Source organism: Arachis stenosperma, chromosome 3 (assembly GCF_014773155.1).
Source record: "Arachis stenosperma cultivar V10309 chromosome 3, arast.V10309.gnm1.PFL2, whole genome shotgun sequence".
NCBI lineage: Eukaryota > Viridiplantae > Streptophyta > Magnoliopsida > Fabales > Fabaceae > Arachis > Arachis stenosperma.
Window position 1 is genome coordinate 108984903 of NC_080379.1, and position 6683 is coordinate 108991585.

At 40.6% G+C, this 6683-nt stretch overlaps 1 non-coding gene across 1 annotated transcript; it reads left to right on the top strand.

Moving 5' to 3' along the window:
- Nucleotides 1-726: 726 nt before the first annotated feature.
- LOC130970971 (small nucleolar RNA R71) lies at nt 727-830 on the top strand. Its single transcript, XR_009082212.1, has one exon. It is a non-coding gene; the product is annotated as a small nucleolar RNA R71 (small nucleolar RNA).
- The last annotated feature ends 5853 nt before the right edge of the window (nt 831-6683 follow it).

Genomic DNA, 6683 nt, shown 5'->3' on the forward strand with positions numbered 1-6683 from the left:
TCCAGCCTCTTGATGGTGTCTCCCTGGTTTTTTATGTTAGCTCGCACTTCATCCTTAAACACTCTGTTGTCTTGGACTTCTTTACATATGTCTTCAAGTAGAGTCTCAATTCTGGAGAGTCTATCCTCAGTTAGTGATGGTGGGTTGAGGTTAGGTGGTTGAGAAGGGTGATTAGGTGGGTGTTGATAGGATCTCTGTGAGGTATGTTGGTGAGTTGCATTGTTATTGGGATTGTGGTTGTGGCGTCTCTGGTCTTGACCTTGGTCTTGTTGATTTCCCCACCCAAAGTTAAGGTGGTTTCTCCAACCAGAATTATAAGTTTTGGAGTATGGATCATAGGTCTGTCTGGGTGAGTTTCCAACATAGTTGGTTTGTTCCCAGTCACCTTCTTCTCCTACATTCACTCCTTCTTGAGCTGGTGATGAGGTGATGACTGTCACAACTTGGTTTTCTTCCACCTTCTTGGTAAGGTCTTCTAGCTACTTGGTGATCATCTTATTTTGAGCCAGCAATGTATCCATGTGGTTTAGCTCCATTACTCCTCAAGTGTTGCTTCTTTCAGAAGCATAGAAGTAGTCATTCTCAGCGACAGTCTCAATGACATCTATGGCTTCTTCAATGGTTTTCTTCTTGTTTAGAGAGCCCCCTGATAAATGGTCTATGACCTTCTTTGACTCATAAGAAAGACCTTCATAGAAGATGTGTAGTTGAACTCATTCATTGATCATGTCTAGTGGGCATCTTCTTGTTAAGCCCTTAAACCTCTCCCATGCCTCATATAAAGTCTCACCATCTTGTTACCTGAAAGTTTGCACCTCAGCTCTCAGCCTATTAATTCTTTAAGGGGTTGAAATCTTGCCAAAAACTTGTTTACCACGTCCTGCCAATTTGTTAAGCTCTCATTCGGGAAAGACTCCAGCCACTTAGATGCTTTGTCCCTGAGTGAGAAAGGGAACAACAACAATCTATAGACATCCAGATGAACACCATTAGACTTCACGGTGTCACATATTCGTAGGAAGGTGGTTAGATGTTGATTGGGGTCTTCTTGGGCACTTCCTCTAAATGAGCAATTATTCTGAACAAGGGTGATGAGCTGGGGTTTCAATTCAAAGTTGTTGGCATGTGTGGTGGGCTTTTGGATGCTACTTCTATAATTTCCTGGGTTTAGATTGATGTAAGAGCCTAGAACTCTCTTTTCTTGCCCAGCATGATTCACAGGGCCTTTTCTGGCATGGTTGTGAGCTTCTTCTTCATGGTTGTTTTCCATGTTCTCCTCCATGTTTGCTTCAAAGTACTCTTCCTCTTCCTCAGCACCAACAACTCTTTTCCCTCTTGCTTCCCTCCTCAATCTACGGAGGGTCCTCTCAGGTTCGGAATCAAAGAAAGTTGAAGCTCCGCTTCGTCTCCCTATCATACAACTAACAGAGCACACAACAAGAAAACAAACGAAGTGATTATTCTTGTTAGAGTGATTGTTAGTGTGAGTGGTGCAAATTATCAAACAGTTAGTGGGTTAGTGAGCAGAATTATAAGTAAATTCAAAGAAAAAGAAAACAATGAGGGGATAGCAGATGAGGAAGAAAATTAATTGAAACTAAGAGTAAATGACTAGGCAAATTAAATAATAAGAAGAAAATGCTCAATCTAGTGAACTTCCAACTTAATCATTGTCGATACAAAATCAATCCCCGGCAACGGCGCCATAAACTTGATGCACAAAAACTTGTCTCTCAACAAATTTCCGTTCGGCAAGTATACCGAATTGTCATCAAGTAAAGACTCACAATAGAGTGAGGTCGAATCCCACAGGAATTGATTGGTCAAGCAACTTTAGTTGGAAGAGTGTGCTAGTTGAGCTAAACAGAATGTAGTTGAGATTTGCAAGAAATTAAATGGCGGGAAAGTAAATTGCAGAAAATAAAGTGCAGAATCTTAAATGGGGAATTGGGAAGATGAACATGGAAATAAATGGCAGAAAGTAAAGAGAATGGGTAAGATCAGAGATGGGGATTAATTGGGCTTAGGAGATGTTGCATTCTCTGGATCAAGTTCATTCTCATCTCTTCCTCAATCAATGCATTGTTTGATCTCCTTGGCAATCTTAAGTGATTAGATCCCAATTCCTTAGCAATCCAATCTCTCTAAGCTTGAACAATTGCCCAATTCCTTGATTTAACTGCTCATGGGAAGAGATGAAGTATGGTTACTGATTATACCATATGTATTTCCAAATCAAAGTGTTGGGAGGATTACATGTCACTATATCCGTCCAAACCCCAATTTGGTCCAACATAAGAAAGCATTTTTAGCATGATCTCCTCATCCCTTTTCCAAGGCTCAGAGGAGATCCAATTATGGAGAGTTTCTTTTCCAAGACAACTAACAAATTAGATTAAGATCGAAAGATTTCTAGTAAATCAAGAGAAAAGAAGAGGAAGAAGAATGAAAACTATAATTAATCCATCAAATTACAACAGAGCTCCCTAACCCAATGAAAGGGGTTTAGTTGTTCATAGCTTTGGAAATGGAAATGAAAAAGGGTAGAACAAAATACATGTAGAAAGTAAATATACAGAGTCTCCTTCTCCAAAAGTGCCAAGCTCCATTATAGTTCAAAACTACCCCTATATATACTACTCTTCTTAATCTTCTAGTGAGTTCTTCAAGTCTTGGATCTGGGCCTTTGATCTTGAGTTGAAGCAGTTACAATCTTTTGTGGGCTCAGCTTTGTTTGCAGAAAAAGTGTGAGTTAGGCATGGGTGTTAGTTAGGACGTTAGTGGCGTTAACGTTAAGTGACGATGTGGGTTCGAGAACGTTAGTGACAATCACCTTTTCCACTAACGTTCCAACCCAAAATGATCAAGTTAATTTCAATGTTAGTGGCACTAACGTGACCACTAACGTTGCCTCTTGGTCCTTCACAAATGTTATTGGGAATCACCTTTTCCAATAATGTTGCCTTGTGCTCCCTTTCCCTACGTTAAAGTTCACGTTAGTATAACTAACGTGACTCTTAACGTGGGCATGCCTAAGCTTCGAGAGCGTTAGTGACACTTACCATTATCACTAGCACTCCAAACGCCCCTACCTCCCATGTTAGAGTTCACATTAATTAGATTAACGTGGCCACTAACGTGGTAGTGATTGCCATCTCCAACGTTAGTGACAAAGGTGAGTGTCACTAAAGTTGGCTTATCATGCTTAGCTCCACGTTATCTCTCACGATAGTAGTCTTAACGTGACCACTAACATGGGCACTCTTGGGTTGGTCCAACGTTAGTGACAAAGGTGAGTGTCACTAACGTTGGTGATTGGTTCTTCATCCCACGTTAGAGTTCACGTTAATTGGATTAACATGACTCTTAATGTGGCTTCATTGTGCCTTTGTGGAACGTTAGTGGCAACCACTTTTACCACTAATGTTGGAGCTCCTCTTCCTTCTCTACATTAGCTACCACGTTAATGTAGTTAATGTGGCAACTAACGTGGGCTATGATGGCTTTGAAGGCGTTATTGGCGATCACCTTTTCCATTAATGCTACAGGCTTGTCCCATTCCACATTAGTGGTCACGTTAATTAGATTAACGTGGCTGCTAACGTGGTTCCTTCTTGCTTCCTTTGTCTTGAAATCAAGCAATTAAGGTGAATCAAAGCTCTGTTCCAAATCATGAAATTATGCATCATCAATTTTATCATACAATTCCTGCCTAATCCTCATGGAATCATGTAAAGCTCACAATAATTGCTTGAATCAAGGTGTAAGTGTATTTTCATCCAAAACTTGCCTATTTACTAAGAAAATGCATGAAACTACCCTAAAACAGTAAAGAAAAGGTCAGTGAAACTGGCCAAGATGCCCTGGCATCACATAGTTCCTTTAATCTTTAGTTCTTTGATTTAAAATCCCTTTTCCTCACTACCGAAAGCGTAACACATCGATTTGTATTCCAAGGGAGAACAACCCGAGGTTTAGTTACTCTCAGTTTATATATTGGATTTTGAAAATTAAACTCTGATGTTGGCCAATTGTCGGGTTGGGACTATACTTACAACGCCAATCTTATTTTGAGATAAAATTCCTAACCCTCCTTAGGCCTAGCATCAAATTTTTGGCGCTGTTGCCGGGGAAGTTGCAATGGTGTTAGGTTATTGGCTATTGTAAATATGTTAATATGTAAATAGCTTACCTTTTGGTTGTCTTTTGTTTTTGTTAATGGTTAGATTTGGGATCCAGAGGACATTGGACATTCAAGCATTGGTGGGAAAGTCAAGCACAAGCCATCATAGCAAGGGCTCTCCCAATTGTCTAATTTAGAGACAATAAATAAAAGTGCTAGGTGGGAGACACCCCACCTTGGTAATATCTTTCTAACTCTCCCTCTCCTTTAGCATTTGTTTGTTGAATTTTTGCTTCTTTTAGTTAGCTTAGTTTGGTAGAATTTTTGTGTTGATCTTGTATTTTTAGGGTACAATAAGTTTTGGGGTTGGAAAAGCTATTTTGGATGTCATGTTTGGTGCCTTAGAGCACTAAAAATTTTTAGAAAAATAGAGCATGTGCATGCGCACGCACCTGTGCGTACGCACACCCACCCCAATTTTTGCACCTGTGCACATGCACAAACCTATGTGTACGCACACCTCATTAACATAGCCCCTGTTCAGAGCGCTCGCACGCCTTGTGCGTGGGCACCCCATTGCATTTTGCGCTATGTGCGTACGCACCAGCTTGTGCGTACGCACACAACCCCAATTTTTCCGTTTTGTGCGCTCGCACACCTTGTGCGTCCGCATACCCCTTCTTTTTGCGTTCTGTGCGTAAGCACAAGTCCCGTTCTGGGAGATAATGAGAAAGGATGCTCTGTCACGCCAGCAGCTCCATTCCTCTTCTTTGTTGCTGCGCCCCCTACCCCAGCCCAGCCCCGCCCCATCCTTCCGGCGACCACCACCGTCGCCGTCTGGCTGCCACCATCTCCCTCTCTTCCTTGTTCCTTCTTACATATCTTTTATTCTCTTTCTTCTTCTTCTTCCCTCTTTACTCTTATTTGTTTTTTTGCTTGCTTAATTTTCATTTTCTCTATTTAAGTTTTGTTTAACTGTTTCTTTGTTGCATTCCAAGTGTTCAACTTTTGACTCATGGGTTGTTGATGCTAGAATTTTTGCTTGAATTTGTTGAATATATACACTGCATATCATATGTTTGATAAAATGCCCGAATGAACCTTTTTGTTTAATGCATGTGTTGTAGCTATCATATTTGTTAGACTATATCCTTGTTTGGAATTCTAATGAAGAATGGTGCACTTTTACATAATTATGATGCTATTTTGAATTTGAAACTTCACTAATGCACTTGTTTATTGCTTTGAGTTGCTAGCACCAAATTGATATAAAAATTGACATTTGTCTCTGGTGGACGAAATTGTGATCTTTAAATGATGATTCTTTGGCATGTGCCAAAAAGAAATCTAACTCAGCACTTTCTTTTCACAACTCCGTTCAACTAGCCAGCAAGTGCACTGGGTCGTCCAAGTAATACCTTACGTGAGTAAGGGTCGATCCCACGGAGATTATTGGTTTGAAGCAAGCTATGTTTATTTTATTGATCTTAGTCAGGAGGCCAATAAGATTATTTGGATTTAATTGTAAGAAGTCAAAGTGTTTAAAATTATTAGAAAAATAAAAGAGAATCAAATTGTTACTTGTTGCGCAGTAATGAGAAATATGTTGGAGTTTTGGAGATGCTTTGTCCTCTGACTTCAACTCTTCCTTGAAATCCTTCAACACACGCAAGGTCCTTCCATGGCAAGCTCTATGTAGGGTGTCACCGTTGTCAATGGCTACCTCCCATCCTCTCAGTGAAAACGTTCCTATGCTCTGTCACAGCACGGCTAATCATCTGTCGGTTCTCAATCAGGTGAGAATAGAATCCATTGATTCTTTTACGTCTGTCACTAACGCCCAGCCTTCAGGAGTTTGAAGCTCGTCACAGTCATTCAATCCCAGAATCCTACTCGGAATAGCACAGACAAGGTTTAGACTTTCCGGATTCTCATGAATGCTGCCATCAATCTGGCTTATACCACGAAGATTCTGATTAAGGAATCTAAGAGATACTCATTCAATCTGATGTAGAACGGAGGTGGTTGTCAGGCACACGTTCATGGATTGAGGAAGGTGATGAGTGTCACGGATCATCACCTTCTCCATAATTAAGCGCGAATGAACATCTTAGATAAGAACAAGCGTGTTTGAATAGAAAACAAAGGAATTGTATTAAATCATCGAGACGCTGCAGAGCTCCTCACCCCCAACAATGGAGTTTAGAAACTCATGCCATCAAAAAGTATGTAATTCAGATCTGAAAAATGTCATGAGGTACAAGATAAGTCTCTAAAAGTTGTTTAAATAGTAAACTAGTAACCTAGGTTTACAGAATATGAATAAACTAAGGTAATTGGTGCAGAAATCCACTTCTGGGGCCCACTTGGTGTGTGCTGGGGCTGAGACTAAAGCTATCCACGAGCTGAGGCTTTTCTTGGAGTTGAACTCCAAGTTATAACGTGTTTTGGGCGTTCAACTCCGAATCATGACGTGTTTTTGGCGTTTAACTCCAGACAGCAGTATGTACTTGGCGTTCAACGCCATGTTACGTCATCTATCTTCGCGCAAAGTATGGAC